This window comes from Staurois parvus, unplaced genomic scaffold, assembly GCF_062004578.1.
Source record: "Staurois parvus isolate SC_StPar_1 unplaced genomic scaffold, SC_StPar_1.0 ptg000520l, whole genome shotgun sequence".
NCBI classification, from domain to species: domain Eukaryota; kingdom Metazoa; phylum Chordata; class Amphibia; order Anura; family Ranidae; genus Staurois; species Staurois parvus.
In genome coordinates, this window is record NW_028318316.1 from 348,936 (window position 1) to 371,974 (window position 23,039).

Sequence of the window (23,039 nt, forward strand, 5' to 3'; positions counted from 1 at the left end):
CAAGTTGTCCTTGGGGGTTGTTTTGATATGTGTAAAGAGGTTGTCCTGACTAGTTGTGTTACTGGGCCTTGAGCCACCCACAACGAGGAAGACACTGAATGTCACAAGGTAGTGACGAGTGTTCTGGTCATGAGGGTTAGCTGGACTTATCCTTTCGTCCATGCTCAGCAGGAGGCCCATGGTGAAGCAATTGGGTTATCAACCATCACCAGGAGGTTCTACATATACTGTAGATCCAAACTGCAGATACTTTCATTCACAGTATTGTATAACTGTAAGGTAGTTAGATGAGCGGTGTGTGAAACTGCATTCAGAGCCATGACATGTGGGTATGTTTTTTGGTAGGAGAGTATCAGAACTGTTGCAGCATTTTTTTTGTTTGTTTCCGGTAAGGGCCCTTTCAGATCTTCACATTACTGCATCATATCAGCAAGCAGCACCCAGGAACATGTTTGTGGTACCCTTCAATTTAAAAGATATCAAGTCACAGCATGCACTTTAATTTTTTGAAATCAGCATTGTAATAGCAATACAAATAATAATACTTTTTGACAATCTAAGGTTGTTTGGAAAACTTCCTTTCATGTTCCACAACTTCCCAGCGTCCTTGTATGCTTTTCAGTTTATCCTCTTCTCGTTCCTTTGGTTTACTTTCAAATTTGAAGGTACATACCACATGGTACCTTGCTGTCTGCAAACAATGATTCCTGTACAGATTCCACCTCCTAAATCTCCTCCTCTAGAGTTCAGATACCAGGCTCTGTGAAATGTGTGAAAAAGTAGCGCATATTCACATGGCATAGTGCAACTGCTTTATGATTTATGTTCAGTTCTTTCTATGTGGAGGTGCATTCTTCTCCCATTGAAAACCTGTTTCAAGACGCTGACCAAGCCAACACAGTGACTAATATCAGTGACCTTTCTCAATCAGCTGGGATTCAACCTTTTACAATAAATGGTTTGCCTTAATGCAGAACATCGTAATGCAGCAAATGATTTGAAGAAGCGCTAAGTTTATTTTTTTAGAACAGGCTTTTGGGAGATTCATTGACTTCTTCTGGTATACAGTACACAGCACTGTGAAAGTTAGGGAAAAGTAAAAAAAACAGGGAAACAAAATATTTAGCTGTGGAATTAAAAAGGGTAGAGTCGCATAGATGAGAATGATCATAGTGATTTAGAAAGCTAAGAATGACATTGAGTCCATTATCTTTTCTGTCAAATATAATAATGATTCTTAGTTCAAATGTTTTCCTTTTCTGATTAGTGTTGAATTTACAATTAGGAACCAAGGCAGTCATGTACTCTATTCAACAATGCAACATCCCTGTTTGAGATACACCACACTCTTGGGGGTGCAATGGTATAACCCTGTAATAGTGAGGACCCATGTACACCATTGCACTTTGGTAACGTGCATTAACACAACATGCAACAAAGCACTTTACATGTATTGACGCTTTATGGTGCCATTTATTTTAAATGACACCCCAGTGCATCCTGCTATCAAACTTTTCTAAGATGCATTGCGATGCACTGCCAGAGTTGATACATGCTCCTCTTTATGCATTTTTGTTGCATTAGGCAGCCACTTTATTTAAATATTGCATTGTAATGACAAATGAGCTGATTAATGCTGCACAATGCACCAAAAAGATGACCTAAATTCAGACCTGCAATATTTTTTGTATCACAAAGTACTGCAATGAACAGTGTGACAGTGTGTTGGGGTGCCATTCACAATGAAGAGCACTGTATCACATCAATGTATTGTATATTATGAGTTACAGTGTATTGCAGTAATGCACACAATACAGCAGTGCACTGGTGAATAAGCCCTAACACTTTAAAAAAAGTGCCACTTAACTACAGCAAAGAAAAAAACAGGTCTTCAGCCCTGCTAGACAGGGCATTGCTCTGTAATAGAGCTGTGAAAATCTCAGGACTGGATGGAAAGAAATACAAGGTAAAGTACAGGTAAGACATATTTCATATACAGGTGAAACTCGAAAAATTAGAATATCGTGCAAAAGTTCATTTATTTCAGTAATGCAACTTAAGAGGTGAAACTAATATATGAGATAGACTCATTACATGAAAAGCAAGATAGTTCAAGCCGTGATTTGTCATAATTGTGATGATTATGGCTTATAGCTCATGAAAACCCCAAATCCACAATCTCAGAAAATTAGAATATTACATGCAATCAATAAAACAAGGATTGTATATAGAACAATATCGGACCTCTGAAATGTATAAGCATGCATATGTACTCAGTACTTGGGTTGGGCCCCTTTTGCAGCAATTACTGCCTCAATGCGGTGTGGCATGGAAGCTATCAGCCTGTGGCACTGCTGAGGTGTTATGGAAGACCAGGATGCTTCACTAGCGGCCTTCAGCTCTTCTGCATTGTTTGGTCTCATGTCTCTTCTCTTTCTCTTGGCTATGCCCCATAGATTCTCTATGGGGTTCAGGTCAGGCGAGTTTGCAGGCCAATCAAGCACAGTAATCCCACGGTCATTAGCTGATTAGAGTGGGGCACTTTGAGCCTAGAATATTGCACCTTTTCACAATAATTTTCAAATTTTCTGAGATTGTGGATTTGGGGTTTTCATGAGCTGTAAGCCATAATCATCACAATTATGACAAATCACGGCTTGAACTATCTTGCTTTGCATGTAATGAGTCTATCTCATTTATTAGTTTCACCTTTTAAGTTGCATTACTGAAATAAATGAACTTTTGCATGATATTCTAATTTTTCGAGTTTCACCTGCATGTATTTTTAGCTGTGTATTTAGCTGTCAGGAGTTCAGCTTTAAAATGAAATGAAAGGTGAAATCTAGAGGGTGTTTATGGGTTTCTACACTTTGTACATAAGATCCCTTTAGAGCACAACATCATTCAAACATTGATGTTTGTGCATATTATTCTTTTTCATATTCCTTTGAATATTGTTTTAATTACCCTTATATTTTTACTTTCATACTGTATATGTAACAGAGCTTTTTAAATGGCATCCTTTGTTACACATTTTTTTGTCCCGTGCACTTTATAAATAACTTGTAACAGCAATATGTAAAGCCTAGTGATTTAAATATAGCTCTGCATATATATAGCACATGACATACAGTAGCATGACTAGGAAGTATCTGGGTAAGCACAGTTTGTTGGTTTCACATAAGTCCCTAATTTGTTTCCATTACACCTAATTGGTGATATATTATTTGCTTTACGTGCTCCAAGTGCACAATTCCCAGAGAAAGTACAACATATGAGATGTCTGGAGAATACATCTTAAAATACTGCATAATAAATAATCTCTTAGTTTAGTTAGATATTGCATGCTCAGAATTGTTCTAAACAAAACAACCCCCTTCCTTTAGATTGTAAGCTCCATGAGCAGGACCCTCATATTCCTACTGTACTGAAATGTATTATAATTGTACTGTTTCCCTTATATTGTAAAGCGCTGCGCAAACTATTTGCGCTATATAAATCCTGTATAACAATAATAATAATAATTTTAAAAAACACTATTAGTACTGAATTAAGCATCTCAAGTTAAATTACTGTTTATGAATGATTATAATATATACTGTATTACAGCGCTCAGCATAAATGAGTACACCTCTTTTGAAAAGTAAGATTTTAATCAATATCTCAATGAACACAAGAGCAATTTCCAAAATTTGGACAAAACTGAGTTTTATAGAACATTTGTTTAGCTCATTACATGAAAGTAAGGTTAGTAATATAACTTAGATTATAAAATCTTCAGTTTTACTCAAATTAGCTGATGCAAAAATGATTACACCCCGCAACAAAAACTACTACACCTAGTAATTTGTATGACCTCTGTGATTTTAAGGACAGCACCAAGTCTTTGTAGGCATGGAATGAACAAGTTGGCGTCATATTGCAACATTTATCTTTTTCCAATCATCGAAACATTTGTGTGTGGGGGTTTTTTTTTTTTTTTTTGGGGGGGGGGGGTGTTGTTTTTTGTTTCCTTTTTTTGTTAGCTTTTTTTCCTGAGTATAGATCTATGCTTGTCCCAAGCATGTTTGAAGCTATTTACTGTTGACTGGCTCACTACCTCTGCTGGAAGTTTATTTCAAGCATCAACTACTCTTTCAGTAAAATAATACTTTCTGAGATTAGTTTTGAACTTTCCTCCAGTTAGTTTAGGGTCATGTCCCCTTGTTCTTGATTTTGGTTTCGTGTTGAAAATACTGCCCTCCTGAACCTTATTCACCCCCTTGATGTATTTAAAGGTTTCAGTCATGTCTCCCCTTTCCCTTCTTTCCTCCAGACTGTACATGTTAAGTTCCTGAAGTCGCTCTTGATATGTTTCATCCCCCAGACCTTTCACCATTTATGTTACCTGTCTTTGGACTCGTTCTATTTTATCAATGTCTTTTTGTAAGTGAGATCTCCAGAACTGCACACAGTATTCTAAATGAGGTCTAACTAAAGATCTGTATAAGGTAATCAGGATCTCCTTCCTCCTGATGGTGACCCCTCTAGTGATGCATGCTAGAATTCTATTTACTTTCCCTACTGCCTGGCCACACTGTTTGCTCACTTTGCAATCATCTAAAATAAGTACCCCCAAGTCCTTTTCCTCTGAAGTGTTGGCCAACACTGTACTCCAATGTTGTACTCTCTCAAGGGATTTTTCTTCCCTAGGTGCATTATTTTACATTTAGAATTTCCACTTTTTTGACCAATTTTCCATCATTCCATTCTTCAAAAACAACCTCTTTTAGAGCTTGGATGCTGGATGGGGAGTGTTGCTCAACTTGTCTCTTCGGAATTTCCCATAGGTGTTTGATTGGGTACAGATCAGGAGACATCTCACTCTCTTCTTCTTCAGAAATGCCTACAGTGGCCTTAGATGTGTGTTTTGGATCATTGTCATGTTGGAAAAGTGCACGACGACGAAGGGCACAGAGTGATAGCAGCATCTTCTCTTTCAATATAGAGCAGTACATCTGTAAATTCATGATCATCAATGAAATGCAGTTCCCCGGCACCAGCAGCACTCATGCAGCCCCACAGAAGGACACCACCATGTTTCACTGTAGGCACCATGCATTTTTCTTTGTACACCTCAATTTTGCGATGCCATACAGTTTTGAGGCCATCAGTTCCAAAAACATTTATCTTGGTCTAATCACTCCAGATTACAGAGTCCCAGTAGTCTTCTTCTTTTTCAGCATGGGCCCCTGGCAAATTCTAGGCAGGCTTTTTTTGTGCATGGGCTTTAGGAGAGGCTTCCTTCGTGGATGACACTCATGAATGCCATTCCCCTGCAGTGTATGTTGTATTGTCTCTGTGAGATGGTTTCAGTTCCATCTTTGTTACATTTTTGTATCACTTTTGCTACAGCATTCTGAATGGTAAATAAACCTTTGCTGATCTTCTTGCAGCCTTCACCTTTCTTGAGTAAAGAAATTATTGTGAAATTCCTCTTCCATGTGTTGCCATTGCTGACAGCATGAAATGGGACGGAGTTTTCTTTGCAGACCCTGCATTCACTATATCTGGTCTCCCACAGTTCACAGAACATGGAAATGCAATTATGTTAGTAAATATAAACTGTGACTTCTATCAGTGTCCAGCCGAGCATATGTTAAAACTTGTAGGAGTATTCATTATGCTCCAGGAGGATGCAGTACCCCTGACCTCTGTCTGGACAGTGCTTATTGGCCCTGTGCTGATCACATGCACTCTACAGAAAAAAAAAACCTCACTGCAATACACACCAAACTGAGCATGTGCAGCGTGACTCCACCCAATATCTCTTATCAGGAGATAAGAAAGGGACACTGGAAGAAGGGGAGGATCAGAGAAATCAGGATCAAACAATGTTTTTACACCATGCAGAGGATTAAGGTTCCACAGTGAGTATAACAAGCATGCTTTACTACATATACAAACTGATTTTTCCATTGTGGGTTTAGTAACACTTTAAGTAATGCTCTTTTATAATCAACTGCCTGCTGAACACCTGTTTAATGAATAATTAGACTTGCATGTAGTTGAAATCTTGTTAATTAGGATTTTGTTGTCAAAAATGTAGGTTTGCTTCTAAAACTTTCATTGGGGTGTATTCATTTTTGCAACATGACCTTGAATGAATTTATTAGGAAAAATACTTTCTTGTGTGTCCAAATTAACATATCTTGTTTGAAATCAATGGCCTGCATTTGCTGGAGTATTTTGTAATATAGTGTTTTATAGAGAATGTTGATTCTGAAAAGGAAAGAAAAGGTTTTCTGACAAATCTCTTGGGGTGTGAGTGCTCATTTATGCTGAGCACTAGAGATATATATATATATACTATATTGCCAAAAGTATTGGGATGCCTGCCTTTAAACACACATGAACTTTAATGGCATTCCAGTCTTATGCAGGCCATAGACGGGGAGAAAACCGGCCGAAAATTCATCCAAAACAATAATCGGCCAATTTTAGGATCGTTACTGGCTGAATTGGTCGGCCGGTTTTCTTGATTTTGACACATTTTTTTAATTGTTCATGTTGGGAAAAAAAACGACCGATTTTGCCCATCGGCCGATTTTTCACGGCAATGATGGGCAAATCGGACGATCTTTTTCCCGATTAAAAAAATGCACATGAGCCGTGACCAAAGAAAAAGAAGAACATATGTATCTATTTGTATCCATACAAATAGATACAATGTTTGCAACTGCAATACTTGGAAATGTCAAATCTGTTAGCGGTGTCCCTGCAGAGAGCTCCGCTATGATATATGACATTTAAAAGTCTAAGGGTTGCAACATTGTATCTATTTGTATCCGAATAGAAACATCTGTATCTGAAATGGATACAAATAGATACAATGTTGCAACTTTTTCTTCTTATTATTCATATTCTATTTCTTCTTCTTTTAAATGTCAAATATAGCGGAGCTCTCTGCAGGGACACCGCTATTATATTAATTGCCGGCTGTAGATGGAATGAAAATCAGCCAACTTTTTTTTTACCAATGGTGGTAACGTTGGCTGATTGAACAACCAATTTGTTGTTTTTCTAAAAAAAAAACGTCCAGTTTTCACCCCATCTATGGCCTGCATTAGTCCATAGGGTTCAATATTGGGTCGACCCACCTTTTGCAGCTATAACAGCTTCAACTCTTCTTGGAATGCTGCCCACAAGGTTTAGGAGTGTGTATATGGGAATGTTTAATCATTCTTCCAGAAGCGCATTTGTGAGGTCAGGCATTGATGTCGGACAAGAAAGTCTCTGCTCTAATTCATCCCAAAGGTGTTTTATCAGGTTGAGGTCAGGACTTTCTACAGGACAGTCAAATTCCTCCACCCCAAACTCGCTCATCCATGTTTTTATGGACCTTGCTTTGATCACTGGTGCACAGTCATGTTGGAACAGGAAGGGGCCATCACCAAACTGTTCCCACAAAGTTGGAAGCATGAAATTGTCCAAAATGTCCCAGCACACTGATGCCCTTAGAGTTCCCTTTACTGGAACTAAGGGGCAAATCCCAACCCATGAAAAACAACCCCATACCATAATCCCCCCTCGCCAAACTTTACACTTGGCACAATACAGTCAGGCAAGTACCACCAAAACCAGACACATCCATCGGATTGCCAGACAGAGAAGGGTGATTGGTCACTGCAGAGAGCATGTCTCCACTGCTCTAGAGTCCAGTGGTGGCGTGCTTTACACCACTGCATCCGATGGTTTTCATTACATTTGGTGATGTAAGGTTTGGATGCAGCTGCTCGGCCATGGAAACCCATTCCATGAAGCTCTCTCTAAGCACTGTTGTTGTGCTAATCTGAAGGCCACACAAAATTTGACTTCTGCACTCTGTGTGTTCCAGCATGCACTGACCCCACTCTTTCATTTTACGTGGCCTATCACTTCGTGACTTAATTGCTGTTGTTCCCAGTTGCATTTTGTTATAGTACCACTAACCGTTGACCGTGGAATATTTAGTACCAATGAAATTTCATGGATGGATTATTGCACAGGTGGTAACCTATCACGGTACCACGCTTAAATTCACTGAACTCTTGAGAGCGACCCATTCTTTCACAAATTATTGTAGATGCAGGTAGATGTAGATGCCTAGGTGCTTGATTTTATACACCTGTGGCCATGAAGGGGATTGGAACACCGAAATCCAATGATTTGGAGGGGTTTCCCAATACTTTTGGCAATACAGTGTGTATATCTTTGTTTTTTGTCAGACGAAAAACGCATCTGCAAAGAAATCACATGGTCTTCTTGACCATGGAGCTTCCATGCCTTTCCCGCATCCAAGATCGCGCCTCAATCGCACTGCAGAGTGAGATTCATTCTGAATGGCACCTTCCCATGTCTCACAGGAGAAACACGATGCAGCTGCGGGTGTGGGAATCGGATTGTGGGATTGATTCCCACACCTGCAACAAGCCCGCAGAGTGCAAACTAGCATGAAGCTAACCTTAGAAGCTGATTGGTTACTATGCACAGCTGCACCAGATTCTGTGAGCTCCAGTTTTAGTAAATACCTCTCTATTATGTCTTTGTTTTGCAACCTCCCTCCCATGTCCCAGTATTTGGTAGCAAGAATTGATGAGCACTTAGAGAGGACATCCGTAGGGCCAGGGTGCAATTATATGCATTTTTTCTGGCTCAGAATACATTGGGTAGAGTTCCCTCTCCCCTCCAACATGCATACCAGTACCAGACCCTTTGGGGGAGATTTACTATAACTGTTGCACTCAGAATCTAGTGCAGCTGTACATGGTAGGCATTGTCAAATACGCTTTGGCAATAAAACCTGGAAGCTGATCGGTTTCTATTCAGAGCTACCCCAGATTTTGAACTTTTCGATTTTAGTAAATCTCCCGTTTTAGGTCTGGTGTGAATGTAAAGAGGTGCCTCACACAAAAAACACATTTCTGTCTACTTAGGGATGAAGTACATGTCGTATTTTGTGTAATATTTCTAAGTGCTTTCTAACCCTAGTTATGCCTTGCCTGCCATGGCTGATCCAACAATAGATTTGGAGGAAACGGTTAATTCATACCTGCAGCTTGTCCTGGCTGTGAAGACTTTCCTGAAACAAGGCATGGTAAGAGGAAAGCGGAGCCTGAATCCCACCCACCACTACCACATTCCTCTTGCAGTTGCTTGTCTCAGGAAATTCTACATAGTAGTACTACATGTACTTTGTCCCATGGGGGACAGAACTGTTAAATAAAAATTATAATGATATGTTTTCTTTAAGAAGGGTATCATTGTCCTGTCATCAAGCACTAGTACTACTGACACTTAGAAATCAAGAGTGTCACAAGCTCCAAACTTTACTGCAGGGGAGAAGAGTAAAGATGAGCACAATCTTGTGGAACCACCATGAAAGAGAACCTGTTGCTTTGTCATGCATTTAGCATAACTCATGTTCACTTCAAGCATAGCAGAATGACCCATCACATGTGACTGCTGCTCTGCCTTTACATTCCAGGAAATTCTATGCTGAGTTAAATATTAGATAAGTGCCACCGCCTAAATGTTGCCTCCAGATTTTTAGGATGAGCAAATGATTTCTGCTGAAACCATGCAGCAGATGCCTACAAATCAGAACCTTTTTGAGACTTATTGAAGTGATGTTGTAAATGCTATTTTACTAAATATATTGTATTTTCACTCAATTGTCTATCCGCATCACTATATCACAGTGCTTGTTACAATGCTGTAATGTTTTATTATACACAACAGACACAGTACAATAGTTTATAAAGCAACCCCGATTCCAAAAAAGTCAGGACGCTGTGTAAAATCTACATAAAAACAGAATGCAATGATTTCCAAATCTCATAAATCCATATATTATTCACAATAGAAAATAGAAAACATATCAAAGGTTTAAACTGAGAAAAGTTACCATTTTAGGAAAAAATAAGGTGATTCTGAAATTGATGACAGCAACATGTCTCAAAAAAGTTGGGACAAGGCAGCAAAGAGCCGTTTGACAATTTTTAAACACAGCTTTTTACAGAATGGGGAACCTCTGCCCATCTTTACTTCTGAGACACTCTGACCCTCTAAGATGCCCTGTTTATACCCAATCATGTTACTGACCTATTGCCAATTAGCATCATTAGTTGCAAAATGTTCTTCCAGCTCTTCCTTGTTAGTACCAATTACTTTGCCAGCTTTTTGTTGCCCTTTCCCAACTTTTTTGAGATGTGTTGCTGCCCTCAATTTCAAACTTACCTTCCTTTTTTTAAAATTGTACATTTTTCAGTTTAACCCCTTGCCGCCCTGCTACTGTAGAAATACGGCGGCAGGGCGGCACGGGCAGGCAAAACCACGTTTTAAAACGTGTGTTTTGTAAACAGGTAGGGGGCGTACGTGAGGCGCGCCGCCGCCCTACCTGTCCCGCTGATCACAGCCGCGGATGTCAGTCGCCGGGTCACAGCCGGTCCTTACCGGCTATCTTCTGGCGATCGGCGGCAATCAGTGACAGAGCACAGCTGCAGTAGCTGTGCTTTCTGTCACTTCCCTGACAGCTCGAGGACAAGCTGATCGGGACAGAAGAGTTTCTCTCTCCCGATCAGCGTGGTTCCCTGCAGTACACACCCCCGCCCCCTAGTAAAACACTCCCCCTCACACAGATAACCCTTCCCTGCAAAATAAACTTAACCCCTTCCTCCCCAGTGCCATTAGTACAGTGTCAGTGTTTTTTTTTTTGTACTGATCACGGTATTGGTGTCACTGGGGATGTCAGTGACCCCAAGTCAGTACCCCCCCAGTGTCAGAATGTCCGCCGCAGTCCCGCCATAAGTCGCTGATAGCCGCCATAAGTCCCTGATCGCCGCCATAAGTCCCTGATCGCCGCCTTTATTAGTATAAAAAAAACCTAAAAATCCCAGTATCTTTCCCGCCATTTGTAAATGCTATAACTTTCATGTAAACCAATTAATTTACACGTATTAGGGTTTTTTTTAGCAACGACATGTCGCAGAATGCATTTTGGCAGAAATTTATGACTAAATTTGAGTTTTAAATTTTTTTTAACTGGACATGTTTTATAGCAAAAACTCCAAAATATTGTTTTTTCTCCTCAAAATTGTCAGCCTTTTTTTATATAGCGCAAAAAATAAAAAACGCACAGGCGATCAAATACCACAGAAAGAAAGCTCCAATTTGTGGGGAAAAGAAGGATGTAAATTTCATTTATGTACCGTATTGCATGACCGCGCAATTGTCCGTTAAACTAGCGCAGCGCTGTATAGCAAAAAAATGGCGTAAATTGCAGTATCTATACCATAGTTTGTAGATGCTATAACTTTCACACAAAGCAATCAATATACACTTATTGGGATTTTTTTTACCAAAAACATGTAGCAGAATACATTTTGGCCTAAATTTATAACCAACTTTGAGTTTACTATATATTTTTTATAGCTGAAAGTAAAAAATATTGTTTTTCTTCAAAATTTTTGGCCTTTTTTTGTTTATAGCGTGAAAAATAAAAAGCGCACAGGTGATCAAATTACACTGAAAGAAAGCTCTATTTGTGTGAAAAAAAGGATGTAAATTTCGTTTGGGTACAGCATTGCATGACCGTGCAATTATCAGTTGAATTAGTGCAGTGCCGAGTAGCAAAAAGAGGCCTGGTCATGGGGGGTGTTCTGTACATCATCTGTTACAGATTGCCTCCAGGTAGCCATTTTGCATTGCATTTTACAAAAAATTACAGTGCTGCAGATTGAAAAGGAAATTTTTAATAACATTCTACTACAATATGACTTGTGTTGTAATTGTATTCACTATATTATTATTATTATTTTTTTGTAATTCTTTTTCCCACATAAGTGGAGTTACCCTTTAAATATGTGATATGATTTTCTATTGTGAATAAAATATGGCTTTATGATTTTCAAATCATTGCACTCATTTTTTTATGTAGACTTTACACATCGTCCCAACTTTTTTGGCATTGGGGTTGTAATATAAACAGTACTATTGTGGACATAATGATCAATAATCAATTAAAAACTTATTGCCAAAAAATAAAAATAAACTGTACATTTTGGTCACTATGTGACAATCTACAGTCAGAGAAAGCCTCACAAACATTTCCAGGAAGTGGTCAACAGTGGAAGCGCCCTTGTTTTTTTCTCATTGGGGTTTCCTTTTAGTCATAGGCTGCATTTCTAAGACCATTTCCACTGAACCTTGTACTATCAAGGACATAAATGTACTGTATTGCAGTTTACAAGTCCTTGGATGTGGTAATCACATTAATTTTCTCTTGTCAGGCTAAGCACATCTTGTGCAGAGAAATACCTGTTGATCTCACAAGCATTCCATGGTCCTTGTAATTTACTGCTCACTGAAATATCTAAAACAATGGTATGAAGAAAAGGAGAAAAGGAGATGTTTGTAGATTAAATCAGAAGAGCAGCCTAGGGTGACAACACTGCTCATCCAAGGTGTAGTGCAGAGAGTGAGCGTTGTGACTCTAGGACAGGAAATGTGTAACAGGGAAGATCACTTGTTGTAAAAAAAGGAAATAAAGCCTAAAAAAAGAAAACTAATGCAATTACCATAACTAAGGACTGACAAGCTGCAATTTTATTTGGTTTAGTTATGCGTAAAGTATTTGTTGATGTAATGTGCCTGTTAATTATTTTTAAATTGATGCAGTTACTGTATCAGGAGAAAAAACTACACTGAATTATAACTAGAATCAAGTCTGATTTATTAATTACATGTAAAAAGTTAAGAATTTATAAGCTAACCTAAGTTATTAAAAGTGCAAGCTTCAAAACCAATTAAAACAGTATTAAATCTCAAAACAAAAAAGTAATATATATTGCAGTTTATCAATGATTAGATATGGTGGTTGCATTCGTTTTTGGGGGCTTTTTTCCCCCTCTGTTTTCACCTGGTGATCTGGCCAGTAACACATCACCTGTAATAGAGTGCTTCCACTCTGGATTAATTAGCACTGGGGACACCTTTGGACAGTAGCATTGTCAGTCTGGGGGGAGGGGTTGTTAGATACACTGGCAGATTTAGATACACTGATAAATTGAAGCTAGACTCCAGATAACACTTACTAGTTACAGCAACAGTTTTCCTTTTGGGATAAAGATTTTATGTAAAGAAATAAAACTGATCTTTGTAAGCACCCTTGTCAGGGGTAGAGAGTTTTTCTCAACCCTTTAACTGCACATATGCAGGACAGCTTGTTCTGCTTAAAAACAACAGATGGGCTAAAAATAAAAAGCCTAAAAAATTAAACTAATGCAGCCACCACACCACAATTGATATGCTGCAATATAATAAATGTTTGCTTTTGGGTTTAATACTGCTTCAAATTCTCTGCCAGAGGGCCGCTGTAAGATGACAGTCCCCAAAGGTTGCCCTGACCTTGCAAGCCCCCCGACACCTCTGACACCCTGGGTTCTGACAAGAAATCATCATTTAAAAGACACCAGAATGCAGTAAAGCAATTAATATGTTACTGAACCGATGACCCTGTATTCACTATATCTGGTCTCCAACAGTAAACAGAACATGGAAATGCAATTATTTTAGTAAATATAAACTGCTAAAAACCATTTCTCATCAGCAGTTAGAGCTGTCTTGTGATTACTATCAGAGTCCGGCTGAGCACTGGTTAATCTTGTAGGAGGAGTTTTCATTCTCCTCTGACTGTCCTTTGAGGCTGCAGAACCCCTGACCCACTGTCTGGACAGTGCTGATTGGCCCTGTGCACCTTCCCAAGAAAGGAAAAACTCTCTAGCAATACACACAAAACTGAGACTGTGCAGAGTGACTCCTAGAACTCTGTATTGTCAGCGGATGGATTGGGGACAGTAGAAGAAGGGGAGAATCAGAAGAGAGGATCAAACAGCCTTTTTACACAATGCGGAGGATTAACCCCTTAGGTTCCACAGTACAAGAATGCTTAACTGCATACTGCATTTACAGATTTATTTTATTGTTGTGGGTTTAATAACACATTAAAGGCGTGTTAAAAGCATGTAAAATTGGAATATGAGCTTTTGAAAAAACCTATCGCGTTTTATGCGCACCAGTGTGAAAGGGCTCTAAGACATTGAACACCTTTTGTTTTGATGCACCTATATGTATTTAGCTGATTTAAACTGAAGGTTTCATTTGGCTTTAAATAAAAGGCACTGTTGATTATTCAGTGGATGAATGATTTAAAAAGTTAAATTGATTTTTACAGTACCTCTCTTAGCTTCACAAATCACAATATTTTGGACGTTTTGCTATTAAACAAAAAAAATCCTAATATGTAAATTAATTGGTTTACATGAAAGTTACAAATTGCAGTATAGATAATGGGCTTTTTCTTTTTTTCTACTAGTAATGGCGGCAATCAGCGACTTTTAGAGGGACTGCGGTGGACATTCTGACACGGGGGGAATTTACTTGGTGTCATTGACATCTCCAGTGATACCAATACAGTGATCAGTGTTAAAAAAAAAACCCTGACACTGTACTAATGGCACTGGGCAGGAAGGGGTTAATGTGAGGGGCAATCAAAGGGTTAAATATGTGCTGGGAGTGTTTTACTAGGGGCGGGGTGTTCTTCATTGTAAGCACACTGATTGGGATGGCTGTACTGTGCTCCGTAATCTCCGGACGCTGCCAGGTAATTACCGAGGCCGGAACCGCAGCCGTGGTGATTTTGCGCACAGGTGCCACCCTGTAGCAGTATATTAAGTGGTTAATAAAAAAACAAACACGTCATATTTACCTGCTCTGTGAAACGGTTTTCATAGCAGGCCCCATCCTCCTCTTCTTTTATCCCGCCGACACTCCAGGCCCCTTTCTTCTGTCTAGTGCCCCCATAGCAAGCAGCTTGCTACACTGGCACCTGAGCAGGCTTGCTCCTGAGCTGCGTCTCTGTGTCCATTTACACAAGGAGCATGGCCTGGCCCCACTCCTGCTCTCTCCTCATTGGCTCACTGGCTGTGATTGACAATAGCAGGAGCCAATGGCTGCTGCTGCTGTCACAGGCAATAAGGAAGGAAAGCCCCAGAATAACCGAGGCTCTTGTGAACATCATTGGATCAGGATGGGGCTCAGGTAACTATTGGGGGGGCTGGGAGGCTCCTGCACACAAAAGGTTTTTGTATTTTCATGCATAGAATGCATGAAGGTAAAAAACCATGAGCCTTTACAACCACTTTAATGATTTTTTTTCCATTTCATGTTTTAGTAGCCACTGTCGCCAACATAGGGAATGAATCTCCCCAAATGGGATGCAGACCAGCATAAAAACTCCAAAAATAATAATATTCAAAATAATAAATGCCTTCAGCCTCCCTGTAGGAGAGATTGTTTACTTCCTGTCTTATGGGAAGATACTCCACAGAAGGGGAAAATAAAAAAATGGGGGTTTTTTTGGAGTTCAACAAAATATCCGGCATTCATCAGTTTATTTGTTCATTCACTTTAACTGCTATTCTTGATTTATGTTTATTTTTGTTTTGTTTTTTCAAAATGAATAACAAAAATTTAGCAAAGGATTAATTTTTTTGTTCTTTTGCATGCCTAATACATACACAACAAAGCAAACGTAACCTTGCATGAACATATTTTATGTTCTTAGACCTACAGTATGTGTAATATTTCCCATATGTAAACCAGGAGATTTTAAATATTGTTTGATATGCATGAATAGAATCTATCTTTTTAATTATCTTTCAGTCCTACTGCAACATCCTTTAACTGAATTTTTGGACAGGAAGTAGAAAATGACCCTCCCACCCTCAATAATAGGTTTATCTTTCTTTATATATAGGAAAATGTGTATTTTAAGGTCTTGTTGCTTTTATTTAATTGCATAGCAATAAAAGCTTAGTCCTGTTCTTACTATGTTTGCTTGGAAAGATATGTCTTCCCCAGCAACATTAAGTTTTCTTCCCCCATTGTACAGTACACTCATTGTCAGCTGTAGTGATTTCACCTGAAACAGAGCTTAGAGGGCAAAAGCCCATCAAAACAGATTAAAATATCTTATGGGAACTTTACTATGTTTACTGGTAGCTATAGTAGAGCCGACACTAAAAACCAAGGAAACTTTAACTTTCAAAGTTAATAAAAATTATATGACATATGAACAGTCGTTCATTTTTTATTTAAGTTTTATCCTTAAAGTAGAACTCACCTCCCTCCCTGCCAATCACTCCACTGGCTTCCCATTGCCCAACGAATAAAATTTAAAACATTAACAACCACATATAAAACCATTTATAACTCTTCCCCCAATTACATCACTAATCTTGTCTCCAAATATCACCTAAACCATCCTCTCCACTCCTCACATGACCTCTTGCTCTCTAGCTCCCTTGCCTCCTCCTCCCATGCTTGTCTCCAGGACTTCTCCAGAGCCTCCCCCATCCTCTGGAACTCTCTACCCCAATCTATCAGAGGGAAGCTTATCCTGCCTTCAACTAATAACGGAATCTTCTATTCCTCCTACCAGTCCATTCCCCACAGTTTATTACCTTTTGTACCACCAGCCCCTCCCTCTTACAGTTGCAAGAAAAAGTATGTGAACCCCTTGGGATTACATGGAGTTTTGCATGAATTGGACATAAAATGTTCTCTGAACGTCATCTAAGTCACAACAATAGAAGAACACAGTCTGCTGAACAAAATACTACACAAACATTAGATGTTGCCATGGTTTAATTGCACATAACATGTAAACATTCACAGTGCAGGGAGGAAAAAGTATGTGAGGCCCTAGCTTAATGACTTCTCCCAGAGCTAATTGGAGCTAGGAGTGAGCCAACCTTGACTCCAATCAGTGTGATGATATTGGATGTGTTGCTGACAGCTGTCCTGCCCTTAAAAAACACACACCTGTTTTGGGTTTACTGGTTTCAAGAAGCACTGTCTGATGTGAAGCATGCCTCGCAGAAAAGAGTTCTCAGAAGACCTACGATCAAGAATTGTTGACTTGCATGAAGCTGGAAAGGGTTACAAAAGTATCTCCAAAAGCCTTGATGTTCATGTGTCCACGGTAAGAAAGACTGTCTACAAATGGAGAAAGTTTAACACTGTTGCTACTCTCCCTAGGCATGGTCGTCCTGTAAAAATGACTGCAAGAGCACAGCGCAGAATGCTGCATGAGGTAAAGAAGAATCCCAGAGTGTCAGCTAAAGACCTACAGAAATCTCTGGCACATGCTAACATTTTTGTTGACACATCTACAATAAGGAAAACATTAAACAAGAATGGAGTACATGGGAGGACACCACGGAGGAAGCCATTGCTGTCCAAAAAGAATATTGCAGCATGTTTGAAGTTTGCAAAAGAGCACCTGGATGTTCCACAGCACTACTGGCAAAATATACTGTGGACAGATGAAACCAAGATTGCGTTGTTTGGGAAGAACACACAACACTATGTGTGAAGAAAAAAAGGCACAGCACACCAACATCAAAACATCATCCCCACTGTAAAACATGGCGGAGGGAGCTTCATGGTTTGGGGCTGCTTTGCTGCCTCAGGGCCTGGACGGATTGTTGTCATTGATGGGAAAATGAATTCCAGAGTTTATCAAGACATTTTGCAGGAAAATGTACAACCATCTGTCCACAAACTGAAGCTCCGCAGAGGATGGGTGATGCAACAGGACAATGACCCAAAGCATACAAGTAATTCAACAAAACAATGGCTGCAACAGCACAGAATATGCCTTCTGGAGTGGCCCAGTCAGAGTCCTGACCTCAACCCAATTGAAATGCTGTGGCATGACCTTAAGAGAGCAATTCACACCAGGCATCCCAAGAATATTGCTACACTGAAACAGTTTTGTAAAGAGAAGTGGTCCAAAATTACTCCAGATCGTTGTGCAGGTCTGATCTGCAACTACAGGAAACGTTTGGTTGAGGTTATTGCTGCCAAAGGAGGGTCAACCAGTTATTAAGTCCAAAGGTTCACATACTTTTTTCTCCCTGCACTGTGAATGTTTACATGTTATGTGCAATTAAATAATGGCAATATCTAATGTTTGTGTAGTATTATGTTCAGCAGACTGTGTTCTTCTATTGTTGTGACTTAGATGATGTTCAGAGCACATTTTATGCCCAATTCATGCAAAACTCCACGTAATCCCAAGGGGTCCACATACTTTTTCTTGCATCTGTAGATTGTAAGGCCCTTCCTAACCCCATGTATTGAACTGTATTGTTGCTGTATTATTTCCCTTTTTATTGTAAAGTGCTGAACAAACTGTTGGTGCTACATAAATCCTGTATAATAATAATAACCATGCACTTACTTCAAAATTGCTAGGAAAGAAATGTGCATTAATGCATACTTGCAAAAATCTCTTCCCAGTTCCTCTGTGTATATGTTTCCCACATTATGTCCGGGAGGTACAGTAGCAGGACCCTGATAGCTACATGACCTCTTCCTTGATCTGTTCCAGAACCGTCAGCAATCATGGGATTTCCAATTCCTCTTTGTACTTCATGACAGTACTTGGGACTTCATAGATACATGTAGTTCCTTCAAGTCCTATCTTACATTTTACTTTTCATGATCGTAGCTCCTTCTTCTTTCAGTCCCTCCCACACTCAGTAGGCAAAGAGCCTAGAAAGGACTAAGCGAGCTGGTAGAGAAAGTTGATGATAGGTTAGGAAGTGACAACAACATGCCCCCCCACTTAGGAGGATGAAAAAGAGGTACAATGGAATCTCAAGATGATAGTCATGGTGTGGTTTAAATGGGTGCCATTAACTCACGGTGAGCATATTTTTACAACACTGCAATGTGCAAAATAAGGCCTAGAAGAAAAATTAAAGTGCAGCTTCATATGCTGAAATTGTTTGTGTGTGACAGGAGTACACCAACAAAATTCTATAGTATACACAATCAGTTGTGAGAGAGGAAAAACATGGTTTGGCTTTCAAGGGTTGAAGGTACCTAAAGGTAATCTTTCAGCCTCCAAATGCCAGTAGCTTAACAAAACTCTCCTGTTTCAGCGGCAAAACACATCTATCAACCAGAAACAGTAATCTCTTACATGAAACATAGGCTTTGCTAGACCTAAGCACCTAGGACATAAAGTATGTCCAGGGTCTCTTTCCAAGTGCATCATGTGGCCTGGTGCAACCCAGCTATGCAGGTAAAGTCATCTACAGCCCAACCGTAGTTCAGTGCCAACATTGCTAACAGTCAGAGGCAGGAACTGAGGGTTCAGGACAAAAGGACCCATTTTATTGAGCTCCCACTGCCCAACAATGTAAAATGGTGCTCACTATTGATTACCAATAAAAGGGGTCCATCTTTGCTGACCGCTAACATAGGGGAACCCTCACCACTGGCCGCCACTGATTGCCAAGGTAAGAGCACTCACAACTGTCCGCTAATGAAAGGGGGTACCCAACAATGACCACCAAGCTAAGGAACACTTGCCACTGACCACCAAAGAAAGGGGCCTTAAACTGATTGCCAATAGAAGAAGACAATATACTGACCACTCACAGTGCATTCCACTGACAGATGCATTCTGGAACCTGTGCTATACTTTGGTCAGAAATTTGTAAAGTACAGCACAGCTTACAGAGTTCAAAAGTCAGGACTATACAAAGTGTTAATTGTCTCAGAAGTTTCTGGCCTTTTCCTTTTGTTCTTGTAAAAGCTAGACTCAGGCAAAGTGCTACTTCTATGTCGATACTCCATGCGAAGGAAGGTGTATGTAATGGAATAGTTCAATTTTTAAAAACTGATCCTTTGTCATGAGGCTCATGTGTATATGAGGGACTTTTGCTTGTCACATTGCTAATTAAGGCACACTTTGTGGGTACAAATATGGTGACACTCTGAGGCCAGAAATTCTGACCTCACTCTGGTCTAGCTTGGTAAATACTTTTCCAAGTCAGTTATTTAGAAAGTATTGAAGCCAGACTCAGCCAGGCAACAATCTTTCATGTAATAAGTTTGTGAATTTAAATTGAACCCCAGGCACAAAAAAACAAATACCTTTGCAAATCCAGATATTAGCAGGCCCACCCACTACAGAAAATTATGGGGGGGGGGGGGTGGCAGGACAAGACCATTCACCCTGTATAAGGAGGGAGCAGCAGTGACTGGTCTTTATTACAGGAAGCTCCTGCACAGAGGCAAAGTTTCACACTGGATTACTGCACAGATCTGAAAGAAATATACAACGCACACCTAAATTGTCACCACGTCTCTTGTATTTAGATATAATTTGCTTATCCTGGAGTTAAACTTTAAGATTTTTATTTTGCAGTTTGCCTCTTCTTGGCCATTTTCCTCTTTAATGAGTTTACAGACAAACTACATTTTAATGAGTTTACAGACAAACTACAAGTTATTTCAGTGATTTAAGTAAAACACGTATTACGCCAGTCATGTGCATTTTTAAGCACCCACTGCTTCTCTTAAATAGTTACCAAATAGCTTTAAATTGCATATGATAAACTACATGGCTTTAGTGGTGGGTGAATTACTGATAGGCTCCTCCTGTATTATTACTAATTATTTATAAATTGCTTAACTTTCCTATAATAAGGAAAGATAATGTCCTTTAGAAAAGGCATGAGACAAGGTTTTCAGGGTCTTCAGCCGCCTTCTTGTTAGTGTAGATAGGAAACAACACAGGGAAGCCGAATCAGCTCTTTCTGATTCCAGTATCCATACTACCAAAACAAATCCCAGTCATGTATGGGTGAAGCTTATTAAAGAAGGCAGCAAGGGCAGGAGAATATTTAACATGCTGTATAATGTAGAACTTAACCCAGAAGCAGACGATTTAAACTTAACTGTATTTCCTACTAAACATGATATGCAGATTTCAATTTTGGCCATGCATGGAGCTGTATTTAGAATTTATGTTGTACTAAGCATGTGTGATTCTCTCCATATCTACAAGCACCAGCCCTATATGGCTGCTACTGTACATGGGTGGACTGACCATTTGGAAACTCGGGCACTGCCCGAGGGCTCGGGGTCAGTAGGGGGCCCCATGAGATGCCCCTGGTACCTTTTTCATAGGCTTTTTTGAGTTTGGGCAAGGAGACAGGGGCCCCATGATCCCCTATTGCCTGGGGGCCCCATGAGCTGTCAGTCCGCCCCTGCTACTGTATACATTTAAAATTACAGAATGTAAATTTAAAAATGTTTTCTGAGCTCCTACTGTACTATGTGATCTATTAGAAAGGAAGCTTGCAGAGACAGGGATGTTAAATGGACACTAAGCTACGTAGACCTTCATGTAGCCCCTGTACCTTCTCCCCCAGTTTTTGAAGACCAGTCTACAGTGGTCAACGGACAAATTGAAAATTATACGTACAATAAAAAGAGGGTATGAGATTTATGTCTGAAACTGAATTTTTGCTTTGTTGCTATGAATGCCTAACTTTAAATAATCTGGTATCATCCATGCAGATATTGGTTGGTCATGACAGTAATTTGAACCTCTTACGTAGGCAGAGAATCCCAAACTGGATATAATGCTATGCTTGTCACACCCTTTTTAAATTAAAACTGAGCATACCCTTTGGCATCATATCAGCAGCAAAAACCACATGTCAAAGTAATAAACAAATCCATAGATACAAGCATTTGTGGTCAATGGTTGAAACAGATAGACTTGTGTCTTTTTTCAATCTGACCAACTTTGCAAGTATATAAACATTTGAAGTTATATGCAGATCTTAACTTTCCTGTAAAAGCTGAGCTTGGCCTTGATCGCTGAGCCTCTCTATTGGTCCTTTTACTGTAGTGGGTAGTCTCATTGACCAATTGGGAAGCTCAGAAGGCAGGCGGGAACACAGCCAAGATAAGCGTTAGCAAAAAAAAAAAACAACAACATTGCTTATAATTTCAGTGGCCTATATTTTTCAGCCTACTAATTGTCTTGATATTCAGTTTTCACTGGCTATAACCTCTCCTTTTTTTTATTTTTTTGTCATCATTTGGTGTGTGTTAAACCAAATTTGTGCCATTTTTCTTTAAACCAACTACATTCCAAATTGCCTATTTTGTGATGCTTCAAAAGTGATTTAGTCTGCAAAATATTTAAAAGTTATGAAAACTGTATCCTATGAGTTAAGTCCTAGAGGGTCCTAAAAAGAATGAGGAGATGGTTGTCTATACTGTGTATGAGGTGCTTTGAAACTTTCTGATTTTATTTTATTCTGCTTTCATTAGACAACCTCATGCTCTTCTGTCATTAACACCGCTTAATAAAAAGCAATATAAATAGGTTGCAAAAACTGGTTGACACATTTGTTTCAAATCACATGGTGTGAAATCAGCTTATTTTAAGGCATAGTTCTGATCTAAGTGTTAGTTCATAAGCACACATGCATAACATTATCTATAAAAAAAAACCATGAAAAGAACCACGTCTGACCTTAATCCAGGCTCTGTCGTCTTCCTCCTTCACACCAGGTTACAAGTATTTTCTGAAACCCTCGCTAGTTTTTTTTAAATTTAATATTTAGCTTCTTTTTTCCTTTGGATAGTACTTGCTCCCTCCCTGTAGGTCTATAAAAAGAGACTGTATGAAGGTCTTTGCAGTAAGGATTGTGGATGACTTGACGGAGCAGCAGGCACATTTCCTTCTATTCTTTCTTAAGTTCATGTTCCTGCTTCCAGTTGTGTTTTTTTCTCCTTCTTAATTTAACTATAAATAGGTCTGACAATTGCAGCTCAGCTTAGAGTAGTAGCCCAGGCAGGAAGCATGCAGCAAACAAGGTATAATTATTATTTTTTTTAACAATGCATAAACACAAATGCACATATCCTTTTAGTCAGTGGGATCAAACAGGGCTTTTCAAAGTTCAGGTATTGTTTATTCAGAATGACGCACCCTATACAGAAAATTAAATTTGTATATAAGGTCTATTTATTGTTCCTTTCAGTCTTCTGGAAAATAACATGTATGTATTGTAGTTATGACATGTAAATGATTTAACTGACTAGAGACAAAAGAGGAATAATAGCAAGCCATAACATAC

General features: G+C 39.3%; 1 protein-coding gene across 1 annotated transcript in view; it reads right to left on the reverse strand.

The window, feature by feature from the left end:
• RASGRP3 (RAS guanyl releasing protein 3) overlaps window positions 1–22,561 on the reverse strand; it is a 205,821-nt gene extending 183,260 nt beyond the window's left edge. Inside the window, exon 1 of the mRNA XM_089690176.1 lies at window positions 22,433–22,561. The gene's annotated coding sequence lies outside the window, so the exon portion shown is untranslated. The remainder of the gene's footprint in view (window positions 1–22,432) is intronic.
• Window positions 22,562–23,039: the final 478 nt, after the last annotated feature.